This window comes from Physeter macrocephalus, chromosome 11 (genome assembly GCF_002837175.3).
Source record: "Physeter macrocephalus isolate SW-GA chromosome 11, ASM283717v5, whole genome shotgun sequence".
NCBI classification, from domain to species: Eukaryota; Metazoa; Chordata; class Mammalia; order Artiodactyla; family Physeteridae; genus Physeter; species Physeter macrocephalus.
Genome location: NC_041224.1, coordinates 108550980 through 108566527, shown reverse-complemented (window position 1 = coordinate 108566527; position 15548 = coordinate 108550980). Strand labels below are relative to the sequence as shown.

General features: G+C 40.5%; 1 protein-coding gene across 2 annotated transcripts in view; it reads left to right on the top strand.

Moving 5' to 3' along the window:
* The window catches only part of STXBP6 (syntaxin binding protein 6), a 273396-nt gene that overhangs the window by 21578 nt on the left and 236270 nt on the right, over nt 1-15548 (top strand). The window contains exon 1 of one of the 2 annotated variants that reach the window (XM_024118301.2): nt 12696-12782. The exons of the other annotated variant lie outside the window; for it this stretch is intronic. The gene's annotated coding sequence lies outside the window, so the exon portion shown is untranslated. Of the gene's footprint in view, nt 1-12695; nt 12783-15548 lie in introns of those variants that run through there. 2 annotated transcript variants of the gene reach the window in all.

The following is a 15548-nucleotide window of genomic DNA, read 5'->3' as shown; positions in this document are numbered from 1 at the left end:
GCAGTGTTTTTAAAATATTTGAACAAGTTTCTGTAGCATGTTTATGGTTTTTTGGCTGCCCCAAATATACTTTGTCTTTTGATGGCAGCACCCTAGTTTCCTTTTAAGAAATTCCCTATCCTCCAGTCTCAGACCTTAGCCTTAGATAAAGTTCTTCCCCTGACTCCGAATGAAGTGTGTGACTCAGGGCTGGCCAATCATTCCTGAGTCATCTAGCCACAATGGTTGGTTCAAGAATGGCCTTCTAATCCAAGCTGGTCTAATCAGAGGGAATTTTGAGTCTGGGGGGTGGGAGGTAGAGGAAACTCCAGGAAGAGACTCTTTCTTGTTCTCTGCTTAAACCTGGCAGGATGCGGTCTGGAGGTCTAGCAATGGCCTTGCTGCCATAGGGTAGATCTTATCTGAGAATTAGGGACATGAAGAATCCAGATAGAGCAACTGGTCCTGATCATGTTGATTAAACGCAGTGGCAAGCTGTACCTCTAGGCTTTGCGGTTAAATGAGCCAATAAATTCTCCTTTTGGTGTAACCCAGGATTTCTTTTATTCACACCAGAAAGAAATCTTAATTGCCAAGATTTAAAAATCGTGAGTTTTCATTTATAAATCAGGACTTTGGCTTGAGCTAAGTAATTGTTGTTTTAGTAGGAACATCTGCTCTCCATTTTATTATAGTCTGTACCTCTACTGTCATCTGACCCTGATGCTTCAGGTCTGTTGCCAGCTATCCTGTGGGTTCTGCTGTGCTTTAAATTGTAGACCTGAGGGGGAAGTGAAAGTCAACTTTGTTTCGCTTAATTGTATTACTTGCTTGTCCCTGTGGGTAGTTGGGCTTTTGACTGCTGATATAGAGTGAAAAGGGAAGGAGCTTTGAAGAGTTTGAACCCTGGAAGAATAGGCAGAGGAGGATAAGCTTGCAAAGAGAAGGAAGCCATGGCGGCAGGAAGAACATTGATTGTAGAGGCCAAAGCAAGGAGTGTTTCAGCGTTTCAGGGAGAAATTGATCAACATGGCCAGATACTGTCAGGACGTCAAATAAGATAAAGAATGAAAAAAAATTCTCATTTGAATTTGGCAATCAAAGAGATCATTATTGATCCAGCCTGGAGCTGTTTCAGGGAGTGATGGAGCCAAGCCAGGTTGGAATGGGTTGAAAAATGAATGGGAGATGGAAAAATGGGAGATATCCAAGGAGGACAATTTTTTTTTTTCCTGTGAAGGAAGCAAAGAAATAAAGCACTAGCTGGAGACGTTAGGTTGAGGGTAGAAAGCTTTAAAAATAGGATTCGAGTGTGTTGAATTGTTGATGGGAAAGATCTGGTTGAAAGGGAGAAGTTGGTTGAATAGACAGGAGAGAAGAGACAAGGGGTAATTGGTTATATGAGTCTGAGAAGGTGGGGTGAAGTGGGATCTAAAGGCCAGTGGAGAGATTGACCTTGGGTTAGAGGAGGGAACAGGAAGCAACAGGAGGGCAGAAGCTGAAGGTCAGTAGTAAGTTAGTCTGATAATGAGAAGTTGCTCTGCCATAGGTTCCATTTCTCTGTTAGGAGGCAGGGTCATCTGGGAATGGGGGTGATGGTGGTGTGGATGTCAGAAGAGGTGGCCCTTTGAAAGTGAAATAAGAGTTGAGGAGATTGGGAGAATGAGTGGGTGGATCACCCTGCATTGTGGAGGACTGACTCGTTAGTGGTTGGTGCTCAAGAATGTTGAATGACTCTTGGCAGTGCCGGGGTGCTCAGTTGTGGGCACAGACAGAGCTACCATAGGTATCAGCTATGGGGTTTGGCAGACGAGGAAGGACCAAAGGGTGAGCAAGGTAACCTGAGGGCATTTGTCAAGGGTGTTGTGGGATGCGCTCTATGGAGATGTTGGCCTTTAGAAAGGAAGCGGAGTAAGAAGGGACATGAAATGAAACTTCAGATGAGGCCCAAATGGTTGATCACAATGAAGGGGACTTTAATGAGGCAGCCGAAGCTGAGGGTGTTGTAGTCAGAGGAGGGATGCTGGGTGGTGAGGCTTGGGTGGAGTGCTGGAGAGGTTTTGTTGGAGGTGAGGCAGGTAAGGGAACAGAGACCAGAGTGTCGATGGATTTTTGGATATTCAGGTCTCCCTTGCTCATTGCAGGACTAAGACAGGAAAGGAAAATTTTGGTCAGGGTTTAACGTCATTTGTATCTGGGTTGGCTGTTTAATAAGAATAGGTTATCCATTTCCTCTTTAACCTCCTTCCCTTTGATTTCAATGGAAGAGTATATTGAAGTGGTTTGGGGCCTACCTCTGTTTTTGCAATATGTCCAGAGAGTGATATTAGGAAAACTGTGTCTTTAATCACTTTTGGTACAGAAAATGTAAATCATTTAAACCTCTTGAGTTCATAGACTTTTCAGTTGCTGGAATGATTTGGTGCTCTTTTGCCTTCCATAGTCATGTTACTTCTGAAGGTGACTCATGGTGTAATCAAAACCTTTAAGAGGAACCCATGTTTAACTGGATCCCTTGTGGCTCTCACTATGATGAGCTTTGAAGGCAGGGTAAGTAGGAAGCTGTATCAGAGACATCTGTTGTTATTTGTGACGTGTGTCATGCTTTGGCAGTAACAGAACCTGAGCAAGCCCATCCGTCGGTAGTTTATAAGCAGTAATCTGAGAGCTCAAAAAATTCTTCTCTGAATGGTAAGGCATTGGAGCCAGCATTGCTTATATGTGAGAGGGAAAAAAGGTTTGGAAGTCTCACCAAGGGGGAAAAAAAAAAAACCACTTGGGTTTTGGGTTTAATAAGATGCTAAATCTGATCATCTCAAAACATCTGAAGGTTGTGATAAAAATCCTCACCAAGTAATCAGGATGCAGCAGTCTAGAGTCTTAAAAAAAAAATTCAAGCGTGTAGGCTTTCAGATACAGCATCTATTTATTACTGATTCTGAAAAGATTAGGTAAGCGACAGAGCACGGGGAAAGACGGGGTCCGTGTTTGCAGGCTGAGGATGATGATCAGTGATAGCAGAAGTCCCACAGCACTCAGAGATCTGCCACGGCATGAAGTGTCTTACAGCCCAGAGCAGCTCTGCTGCCAACCAGCCACCACTCTGCTCTCTGTAGGGCTGTTTCCTTATTCTTCCCCAAGGAACCTGTTTATCCATCCCTACTTTTATCTGTACTTTGCCCCATCCAAAGGCCTGTCCTCCCCTTTCTCCATCTCACATCCATTTTCCCCTGCCCAGTGAGGCCAAAGCCAAGTCCAAAATGATACTAGATCTTTCCTTTCTCTGACTCCTTTGTGTATATTGTTTGTGTATCTTAGTAAGTTAGCTCTTTCATAGACTTAATAGATGTTAAGTTTGTGAGAAACCTTGGATATTTTTTTTTCTCAAACTATTCGCAAAACAAGAATCACTTTACCCGACTCAAGGCTGAACAGTCTGCAAGTTCCTTTAGATCCCGGTGTATTCAAGAGTCTGGAGACTTGGGTCCTCCTGTCTGGGACTTCAGGCCTTTAAGGATTGCTTCATTTTTCTCCAATAAAGAGAACAAAGCATTGCTGATGAGCATGGCGTGTCCTTGACATCTGCTGTTTTATACTGTTTTACCCAAGCAATAGTTCGGGCCCTGCCTTGATCATTTTTTTCTTGCTCTCTAAATAACTAAACCACCTGCTTTGTCCTTAGAATTTTTTTTGAAAGGCTTAGTTCATTCTCGACATAAGTCTTCTTGTGGCTTATTAATTCCTTCTGTACTTCTGTGTACATCTTTACTTGCTGTTGTAAAGCCTATAAAGTGGGAGGTGAGGTGTAAGTCTACCAAGCATTGCTTCTTGGGCTCAACAGAGCAGAGGGGGCTGAGTTAAATTGTAGCCAAGGAGCCCTTTCCTCCTTAAGGTCCTTTAAAGTCTCAGTTGACTTGGTAAACTGCCAAGAGCATTGCCTGGGACGGGGTAGGCCATTAATGGTAGCTATTCTTATTGGGCCTAGGTAGCTGGTCAGAAAGATCCCACATTAAAGAAGTTTATCAGTTAAGAACTAATCTCCTACATGAAGTGAACCTCAGGATTTTCATGTCGTGGTAGTTCTCTATACTGAGGCCAAAGCGTAAATGGGGACTTCAGAATCACAGAGTGTTACAGCTGGCAGGAAATAGAGCTCAGCATCCAAAATATTATATGGAAGGAAACTGAGGTCTGGAGAAGATTGATAACCGTCCACAGCCCATATAGTTTATATTGGTACACTGGGACCTGGATGCAGCTCTCTGGGCTCTGGAACCAGGATTTTCCTACCAGACCAAGGTGTATGACTCTGAAAAGTCACTCTTGAGGGAGGAATGTGGAAAGACAGGAGGAAAGGGGGATAGTGTCCGGAGGGTACCCTAACCCTGGGTGGCGATGTCAAATAATAGCATAAATTTAGAGGTTTAACCCCACATTTCACCACATTACTCCTCTCAGATGGTTGTCCTCTGTGTCTGCTCCTTTTTAGGTAAATTCTGGGTCAGTACTTTGGAAAACCAGGAGGGTGTGGGATTCTACCTCCCGTAATATTAAAGGTCACAGCTTTGACAATGCGTTTGGAAAAGACGGAGAAGAGCCTGGTCTCAGAGAAGCCTTCAGGCCCCGTGGGAAACTCGGGTTCTAGTGCATTGCTGCCGAGGCCTGGGGTGGGCGCTCAGCATTTAGCTGTGTAAGGACCGAGTTGCAGGTGAGCACGAAGCCCCTGGCAGCGGCTGAGGTGTGAGCTACATGGAGAATTTCTGGGAGTCCTGCTTGTGTACACTGAGGGAAGGATGCGAGAATAAAAAAGTAATACCAAAAAAAAAAAAAAGAAGTAATGCAGCACCATGCTGACAAAACAGAAAGGAATCCATCCAAAGATAGGGGGAAGAATGTGTTTTCTGGAATTACTGACATGGGAGCAGAGGATAATGGGGTTGTATGTTGTCGAGAAATCCTGTGTTTCTTGACTTGGGGAGAAGACCTGCTAGTGACCCACAGCCAGGAGAATTTGGAAAGAGGGAAAGTTCAGGGGTGGATGTCTGAGCAGGCAGAACAAACGCTGAGTTTGAGCTAGTGGATGACAAGCTGAGGCTCAAACCCACGCGGCTGGGTTTCACAGTTGGAAATCTCAACTGCTCTGCTGTCTGTCTGCCCCTGCTCAGCTGCCCGCTGTGATCCAAGCCCTGGGAGAAGCAGCCAGGTCCAGTTTAAGTTCTCCTGCTCCCTGGTGTCCCCCCAGGGATTCCTTAGAGCCTAGTAAGTCGTTGAGATATATGATGGCCCAGGGCCACCCTTAGTCAAATGGCCATGAGTTTTAGGTCCCCATGGAGTCTTGATCTTTTAATGTACTTGCATCCTTTCCTTATACCATCAATCTTATATCTTGGTAACTGAGTCCCAACTGGTTTTCTCTGCCCTTTGGAGGTTTTTAGTTAAACTTGGCTCAACCCAGAGCCTTCTCGTGATTCCACACATTCCTGTGTCTTCCTTGCTCACGCCTCCCTTTGCCTCTGAGCGTCTGTGTCCTAAAGTGCTCTCTGTGTCACTCACGTGCGTTCTGAGTGCAACACTTTTTCCCACGCAGTTTCCCCGGGAAACCGAGTCCCATCAGATAGGCTTTTGTGAAGACTCGAAGAGTCACAGTTTGCAATATGTGATCTTTCCCCAGCTTTACTGATTCTACCCCTCCTTCATATTCTTTCTCACTCGAGTATCAAAGTTCTATCCACATAGGGGCAGCTGTGGGACGAGTCCTCACTTTATACCTTAACCACTTGCACAAATAAATACTGCCTATTTTCTGAGAATTCTGGTGAATAAAAGATTTGTCCCTTTACATTCACTTCAGCTTGGGTGCAAATATATACAGAGATACCTAGGCCTTTGACTATGCCATTACTGGACTATTTCATATTAATTGCTACTAAATCTTTTACTGCTTACTCAGCACTATACACTGTACAGCTGGACAGCACTCACCTCAGATTTCTTTATCTCCTTTATCTGCCAACTTCTCTTAAATGCAAGACTTATTAACTATGCTTTTAGTTCTCATACCAGTTCCCATGTTTTTAGAACCTAAAGCATGTGTGAATCTCATTCCGTCTCCCCTTTCCGACTCCTTGTAGCCTAGAATATAATGATCTTGGTTTTTGGTTTTTTTTTTCATGTCCTATTTCACATCCAGGAGTCTCCCTGATAGTACAACACACCTAGAATTTTCTTTTGAGTAAAAGCTGTGTATGACATGTGAATATTCTTAAGACTTGTGTTCCTTTCTCTAGAATCATGTGAATTTCTCCCCACCATTCTTATTGGTATAGATTGTCTGAATGACTTCTTTTCTCACAAGAGCCATGAGAGACTTAATGGAATTGGAAACTAGATCCCCAGTTCAAAGGCATCTGGTGGGAACTGGGGAGTGACTGTCTCTAATTCTGAGGATTGCCTAGGATCTCAGAAACTGTGAGATATTTTTTCTAGGTTCAGGGAGTTAGGAATCTGCTACCATTCATGATTAGCATAAAGTAAAGGGAAATCTAACTGCATCCTTGTTTTTGCTTTTTTGTTTTTTCCTAGGCAAAAAGTTTATTTCTGCTCTGGGGAAAGTAGAAGAGTCCAGGTTTAAAATAGATTACAGTATTCACTGATGAGGCTAAAGAATTAGAAGTTTGTAAAATCTTTGTTTCTTGGATGAAAAAAGGAAAAAAGGGAGAGGATAGAGTAGAAAAAAGGTGTATTAGGTTATAATAGCAATAGTAGGTAGCATTTATAGAGCATGTATGTGTTAGGTACTGTCTTAGGAATTTTTCCGTTTCTCATCTCAGTATAGCCCTATGACACTCCCACTCTTTATTTTATACAAGAGGAACCCGTGCTGCACAGAGAGGTTAAACAGCTTACTCAAAGTCGCACAGCTAATAAATGTCAGATTGATGATTTTCACGTTGGCAATGTAGTCAAAGTCTCACACTCTTTAACTTCAAGGTTACAATGCTGTATGTTGAGTCATTTTAACTTTTTCCCTCGCTTTGAGTATAGCCTCCCACAGTATATATAAAGCACAGAAGTGGCAGTTTCAGCTTCTTTTTCTTGTTGTTGTTTGTTTATTTAATAGCAGGGTTAAAAAAAAAAGGCAATGTGCAGTCTAAATCAAGTTTAATTAGACCCATGTGGAAAACATAACAATTATCTATGCCAATTTCCAATGTTTTTCTTTTTTCATGTTCAATTATTAATAGATATGGCACACATATTCTTTTATTTTCTAAGTGAAATGATTGAAGCAGGCGTAGGATTCTAAGCTGTTGCCTAGTTTTTTTTTTTTTTTTTTTTAAGAATCTTCATCTGAAAGGAACATTTTCTCTAAAAAAGAAAACAAAATCTGTTTTTGTCTGTGGGACACATCTTCCCTTGGAACATATTCTTTTATTTTCTAAGTGAAATGATTGAAGCAGGCGTAGGATTCTAAGCTGTTGCCTAGTTTTTTTTTTTTTTTTTTTTAAGAATCTTCATCTGAAAGGAACATTTTCTCTAAAAAAGAAAACAAAATCTGTTTTTGTCTGTGGGACACATCTTCCCTTGGAGAATATAGTGTTACCAGGTGTGGAATCTTGGCATTAAACTAAATTTCCCTTTCTCTTCCCTGAACTGATGGAAAGGAGTGGGGTGGGTTGGGGAAGGGGAGGGGTGGTGATGGGATATACATATACATAGAGGTATATAGATGCACATCTCCAGACCTGTCCAGTATCTGGACAGAAGGCCTTTCATTAGGTCCCAGACACCCCTGTTTGTCCCCAGCTTCTTGTGCTGAAACTAAGGTTTTAGAAGAATCTCAAGAGATTTTCTTGGGCTAGGTTGTCCAGACGGGGTTTTTTTAAAAATAGCATCTCTCCTTTATTTTATAGAGGAAAAGATAATGAAGAGTATCTCCCCTTTCCCAAATATAAAAAGGGTGATTTTCTGTTGCTTTCGTAATTGAATTAAAAATCCCTCAATGATAGTTTTTAATATTTTCTTCATGATTATAATGTTCTTCCTTTATCTGAGCCTTGGAGAGGTTCACAGAAATATAACAAATAAAATATTCTTACTATTTAAAAAGAACCGTCTATAGAGTTTTGGTATTATAGATGATTTGAAAATAGTTTATTAGGTTTCTTCCCACATTTAATATAGTAATTGCAGAAAATTTGGGAAATTCAGAGAAATAGATGCAAAGGAAAGCAAATTCTAGTAGTCCCTATACCCGGGAGAATAAACAACGACAACAACAAACTTAAACTTACTGTTTTCATGTGTGTTCTTTTTCTGTGAAGAGTTTTTACACCTTTCTCTGTGTTGAGTTTTTGTTTGTTTCTTGGTTAGGATCATACTCTAAATGCAGTGTTGTTTCCTGCTCTTTTGGAAAGATGTCTCAGGTTCAGAGACAGCAGATTCAGGGCTTCTTTGCTGAACCTACCCTGTCACAGGTCAGCTGGCAGCCTGGGTCATGGAGTGCCTCAAAAACATGCTGTGTATTCCATGCTGCTGAGTGCTGGGTGGCAGAGAGGACCTGCCTTCCCAGCTGACAGAATCGCTGGAGAAGACAAGCAGATGTTTTCATGGCCACTTCTGTTTTTTTGGAGTGGAAAATTTCAAACATATACAGAAATAGAACATTACAATGGACCCTGTGTGCCTTTCTCCCAGCTTCAACAATGGTCAATTTATAGCCATCTTTCTTCATTTAGATCCCAACCTCTTTTCCCACACCCTGGACTATTTTGAAGCAAATCCCTAACATCCTATTATTTCACTAGTAAGTATTTCTGTACACATCTCTGAAAGACAAGGACTCTTTCTTTTCTTTTAATACTGTAATATTATTATCATACTTTAAGAACTTCTGTAATATAATCAAATATGAAATATCTAGTCAGCGCTGAGATTTATCTGTTTTCTTCATTATTATTATTTTTTTTTGGTTTGTTTGTATCAGGATCCAAATAAGGCCCAGACATTGCAATTGATCGCCATGCCTCTTCAGTACCTTTTAGTCTGTAGGTTCACCCTTCACTATCTTTTCCTTGCAATTTATTTTTTGCCAAACCAGACCATTTATTCTAGTCTATTGGCTGGATTTTGCCAATAACATCCCACAGAGTTAAATGTTAAGTGTTCCTGTGTTTAACGTATTCCTTTAGCCACCAAATTTCTTGGGAATTGGTAGTCACATCTAGAGGCTGGGTCAAATTCTATTTCCATTTTTTGTCAAGAATACTCTGTGTGTGTACTCTCATCAGCAGGCATTTAACACCAGTTCCCTGTGTGTCTGTGTGTGTGTGTGTGTGTGTGTGTGTGTGTGTGTGTGTGAGAGAGAGAGAGAGAGAGAGAGAGAGACAGAGAAAGAGAGAGAGATGTGAACAGTTAATGGTGATCCTTGCCACCTAATCAATTCATTAGGGGTTTCGAAATCTTCATTTCCATCATTTCTTCATTTATTAGCTGGAATACTTGAATAAAAAACTTCTGCTAATCAGGTACTTGGTTCTCCTGGGTAAAATTTATGTAGGAAAGGCAGGAGATATGCCTGATTCTTTCTCTTTATTTACCAGTTTTTAAAGTAATTACGGTTGTCCCTTGAACAACATGGGGGTTAGGGGTGCTGACTCTTCATGAAGCTGAAAATTTACATATAACTTATAGTCTGGCTCTCCCCATTGGTGGGTTCAACCAACAGCAGATTGCGTTGCACTGTAGTATTTACTACTGAAAGAAACGCACATATAAGTGGATCCGCACAGTTCAAACCCATGTTGTTCAAGGGTCAACTGTTGTTGGCTCCATTAGCCAGCTAATTAGTAACATCCTCAAAAGGTAGCCATTGAGAGAGAGTGAGAGAGGTATGTGATTCATGAAGAATTCATGAATTAACATATTGGTGTTTTAATCCATTGCATTTATTCTTGACACTAAAATTGTCCTGTCTTTGGCCAGTGGGAGTCCCTTTGTGCTGGCTCCTGGATCCTCTTGATATGATTCTAGTGGTCTTTGACAGCTTCTCTGCTTTCTGTATGTTAAGATATTCGAGGCCAGTGGTTCTCAAAATATAATCTGAGGATGCCTGAGGGTTCCCAAGACCCTTTGAAGGAGTCTGTGAAGTCAAAACAGTTTTCACTATGGTACGAAGACATTGTTTACGTCTTTTACTTTTATTTTCTTATGTGTTTAGTGGAGTTTTCTAGAGGCTACATGTTGACTCTTGGAATGTGTGTATATTTTTGTTTTCTAGAATTTTCTAAAGTAAGCTCTTTGGAGTCTTCAATAATCTCTAAGAATGTAAAGGGGTCCTAAGACCAAAAAACTTGAACTGCTGCTCTAGGCTTATTTTTTTAACATTCCTTGCCATGTACACGGAATCACTGGTGACCTTGTAAATCAGCTCCCTTTTTTGTCAACTCTTTTATTATGTGGCTGTGATCTGCTCCAAATCTCAAAGCTAATAAATAGCAAAACCAGAATTTGAATCTAGATTTTTATGCAGTAGTTTTTTTCCCTGTAAAACAATCACTGATGTCCAAAATTTATGATTAATTAAAGCTTAGAAATTGTAAACACTGCCCGAAATGCCAGACATGTACATTTTAGAGGCCACCAAGCAAAATTAGCAGTTCTTTTTCTCCAATGGAATGGTTGTCAAAAAGGGAAAAACAGATGTAGAGGCAGGATGAGTGGTTGCTATAGCTCCATGATATAATGTAAAACCATGCACTGAATATGTTGTTTTTCTGGCCACAGTAAGGAAATTCAGAATGCAGTAGTAACTCATTAGCATGGCAGCTTTTAAAGATTTCAGTCATCTGGCGAAAAGCCTGCTTGGCCCGTGGAATTCAATAATGGCTCATGCGGGCTTCCCTGGTGGCACAGTGGTTAAGAATCTGCCTGCCAGTGCAAGGGACACGGGTTCGAGCCCTGGCCGGGGAAGATCCCACAAGCCGCGGAGCAAATAAGCCCGTGCGCCACAACTACTGAGCCTGAGCTCTAGAGCCCGCGCGCCACAACTACTGAGCCCTCGTGCCACAACAACTGAGCCCACATTGCCACAACTACTGAAGCCCACGCACCTAGAGCCCATGCTCCACAACAAGAGAAGCCACTGCAATTAGAAGCTCACGCACTGCAACGAAGAGTACCCCTGCTCACAGCAACTAGAGAAAGCCCGCACACAGCAACGAAGACCCAACACAGCCAAAAATATAAATAAATAAATAAATAAATTTTAAAAAAATGGCTCATGCGTTTCCCACTAATTTCTGAACCTAGGTGCCGATTGATTGCTTGACCATGTAGCTTAGAAATACCTTTTTTTCATTTTGTAGTTCATTGACTCAAATCCTGCAAGAAAGCATCCTGCAGTTTTCAGATAATGGTGCCTTAAGCCTGGGACACTAATTTTTCCATCACTAGTTTGGGATTAGCAGATGCAAACTATTATATATAAAATGGGTAAACAACAAGGTCCTACTGTATAGCACAGAGAACTATATTCAATATCCTGTGATAAACCATAATGGAAAAGAATATGAAAAATAATATATATATTTTAAATGAATCACTTTTCTGTACAGAAGAAATTAACAACATTGTAAATCAACTATACTTCAATCAAATTATAAATAAATAAATAAAATAATTTTTCCATCACTGAATAGTATACAAACCTCTAAAAGATGGCTACTTAAAACCACTGGATTTTGCAGTTCTGGGTCCTTGGGGGAATCTTTATTTTGTCTCACTGTGTTGAGCTGAACTCAGTAACTTGTCCTCCGTTTACCATTCCCAGTAACTGCAGCTTCTTTCGGGTACTGAACAACACTGACTCTTACTTCCCAGCCACACAGGAGAGCTTCCATCATAAGAAAAGGAAGTAAGCCTTCAAAACGGCTTTCTGAAGCTAGTGTATGTGCCGGAGACGATCAGCCTTACATAACGTCCTTGAGTATTTGCCAAAGTAAGAAACACCTGACAGCCTCAGGTGCCATCTGGAAAAGTGTCATCATAGAGGAAGCTTGGCTCAGAGCTCACATCACTGTTCATGTGCTTCATCATTACTTTGTGGTTCAGGTGGGGAGTGTGGCAAAGAATTTGTCCAGAGTTTCAGGACTCTCAGTAAAATGCAGATTTCTTTGTTGGAAAGTAGATTTTGAATACTAATATGTTTTTTTCTTTATGAGCAAACTCATTTTCCTCTGGAACCTTGCTTGTGATTTTTCTCGACATTAAATGTCATAGCAAAATGATTTAAATATCTGCGCTAGGTGACTGGTTGCATTTAGATTTATGGATTTGCAAAGGCAGGTGCCTGGGCTTTTCTAGCGAGTCATTCATTGATGTTGCTGAAGGTAGTTTTAGAATACATGCAAGTCAGAGTAAAGGTAGTGTTTCATAGGGATAGGCACTACCATGGGTCATGTCAAAATTTTATTTTCTTTCATATTTGCCACTTTGACCAAATTGCAAAAAAATTTTTTTTTTTTAAATTTCATGTTCAATTCACTGAACAGTCCTGTCTCCATATGCTCACTGAACCACAGCATGTGGTTTATGATGTAGCAAGCCTTGAACTTATGGCTGGGGAATGTCAGGAATTTGGGGTTCTGGTGTCATTGAGGAAAATGGCCCCGCCTTACTACACTTTGGTTTCCTGTTTAGAAAGTTCTGTTCCTTCATAAGGACCTTGAAGTTCTAGGAGGGAAGGTGCTGTGTGTGTGGAGTTTTCCATGAAGTGCAGTCCTAACGAAAAGGCCGAGTTAAAGGTAGGTGAATGCTTTATAAAAACATGTTTTACATATATATGAGATATTTATTAGTTTATGCCACACTTATTTATTTACTTAAGTATGAATTAGCCCCAGGCAATTTGAAGTCAGATTTAAAATTCAGGTTTTGTTTACTTAATGCCCTTCTTTCTCTTAAGGAAGAATAGAAAAGCTTAGGAAGTGGAAATTGAAATTGATTTTAATTGCCTGAACAGGTTTACTGGAGAATCATTTTATTGAGGTGAAAATGAGGGCCAGATTATTTTTTTTCTTGCTGTGTGTCTAATTTCAGGCAATTTTGGAGTAGTCCATAAATCTCATTCCAAGTCTAAGGGAGAATATCCATCATAAAGTGAGCCAAAATGTAACAACTCTTTGTGACGACTGCCTTGGCTAAAAATCTCTAATGGTGAGAACTCAGAATTACAGGAGTGCATTTGGAGGTGGGATCGATTATACTGATGATTCCCACAAGGAAAAGGAAGCTATTTTAGGCTCTCCCAGTGTGCTTTTGCAACTCTGAAGACCTCTGCCCTGTTTCCCCAAAGCTCAGTGAGCCACTTTTGGGAGCAGTTGTGTTCTGTACGCTTGAGGTGAAGCTGGACTGGTGTGAAAAGTGGGGATAGCCTATTAGAACAGCATTTCTCTCTGGGGAGTGCTTTTACTCTTTCAGGAAAAGATAAGTAGTGGCATTGAGTGATTTGTAACATACAGTGGCAGTCACTGTTGCTTAAATTTAGGATCATGTGATGTTCAAATGTGTGGTATTTTGATTTGGTACTAAATGCAAGTTTTTTGTGTGTGATGTCATGTTTTCATGAAGAGTCTATATGTGGGTGCTTTGGAGCCCAGTAACAGAAACCAGTGGGACTGGAAAAGCTGCTCTGTTTAGTTGAGGGTCAACACCAAGTTGGAGTGAGTTCTCAAAGAGTATGTGACACTGTGGCCATGCCATGTTCCGTAGTGAGTGAGATTGGGCTTGTTGGGTTTCTATTTCACTGAGGGGGGAGAGCTTTTCTGTGCATTTGATTATGCTCCATGATATGTGGAACATGACATTTGTGGACTTAGGTCTGGGGAAAAATGTGGTTTAATTTTTTATTGCATACTTTTGTATAATTTGTGTAATTTTTCTCTCTGTTGCTTTGAGAAGCAAGTAAGAAAATGGAAAAGCAAAGAACTCAAGTGATCTGCAAATGAGATTAATAGGAAAAAAGTCTCTAGGAAATAAGATACGTGTATGTTTAAGTTTTAGAACATCAGGTGTTAAACCCAGTGATGGAGAATTCTCTACTGGGAGTTCCCTAGTGGCTTGCTGGTTAGGATTCCAGGGTTTCACTGCCATGGCCTGGGTTCAGTCCCTGGTCGGGGAACTGAGATCCTGCAAGCACGTTGTGGGCCAAAAAAAAAAAATTTCTCTACTTACCGAAGTATTTTGAAATTTCACTTTCTAAAAAAATTTTTTTATTGAAGTGTAGTTGATTCTTCTGCTGTACAGCAAAGTGATTCAGTTACACATATATATATTCTTTTTCATATTCTTTTCCATTATGATTTATTACAGGCTATTGAATATAGTTCCCTGGGCTATACAGTAGGGCCTTGTTGTTTATCTATTTTATATATAATAGTTTGTATCTGCTAATCCCAAGCCCCTAGGTTAGAAATTTCACTTTTTCATTGTTGCCTGCCTTAACTCGATGTCTTGAAAAGTCTTATAGTTGTTTAAAGTTGTTCTGAAGTCAAAACAAAACAAATTTGCTAGAAACAGTCTTGGCTATCATCTAGTGTATCCTTTGTATTTTGCTGATGAATCTATCCAGTAGCTCACGGTGAAAGTTATATCTGAGTCTCATTATTCCCCGTGCCTAGCACTGGATTTAACACATAATACATATTGGCTGGCTGGTGGGCTGACTAGGGTAGTACTTACTTTAAAAAGAAAAAAACAAAACAAAAACAAAACTTGACACAAACCTTTTGGCCAGAATATACTTGAATAGAGTCTTAGTGGAAAATTTGAAAAGTATGGTTGAGGGTATAAGAACAACTCTTCTTTTTGGGATTTCGAAACTTTGCCCTTCTTCTATGAATTGTTAGATCCTAATGTCTTTAGAATGTAAATTCTAAAAACTTCTGATGTGTAAAATGTATAAAAACATTTTGGTGTATAAAATATCATTTGTGTTACACATTTTCAAGCTGGTAGTCTTTTTACCATTACTTTGTGAGTATTATTTAATTACTATTTGAGAGTCAACAGAAGAATGAATGAACAAGGATCATCATTCCCGATAGAAACTGTTCTCCCATATGCCAAAAATTAAATATAATGCGGATTTTAAAGTTCAAACAATAGTTTGGTAAATTAATAATAGCATTCAGTGATTTCTTAACAACCTAAAGGAGTTTATCTCATCAGGTCATGGCCATGTTTGGAAAGCTGAGAATTTGAACTGGAACCATATTTTTTCTTCCTTTAAATGAATTGTGGCTACTTCCCATGGGTAGAGCTGGGTCTAGGATCTGATCATTTTGCTCACGTGAGACTCAGGAAAATTTGTTTCTGAAGCTGTTTGAAGGAATTTCCCATCCTCCTATTTAGTTTCATGCTTCAGGTGCTGGTGCCGGCTCCATGGGCAAGTGTCTGGAATGGAGAGGGAGCAAGGCCTGCACATGTGGTCCTTGTTTGGTGAAAGGCTGCCCAACGTGTGCCCACTCCTGGAGATTCTGTCCATTCTCAGTTTATTAGGGGACTTTAAG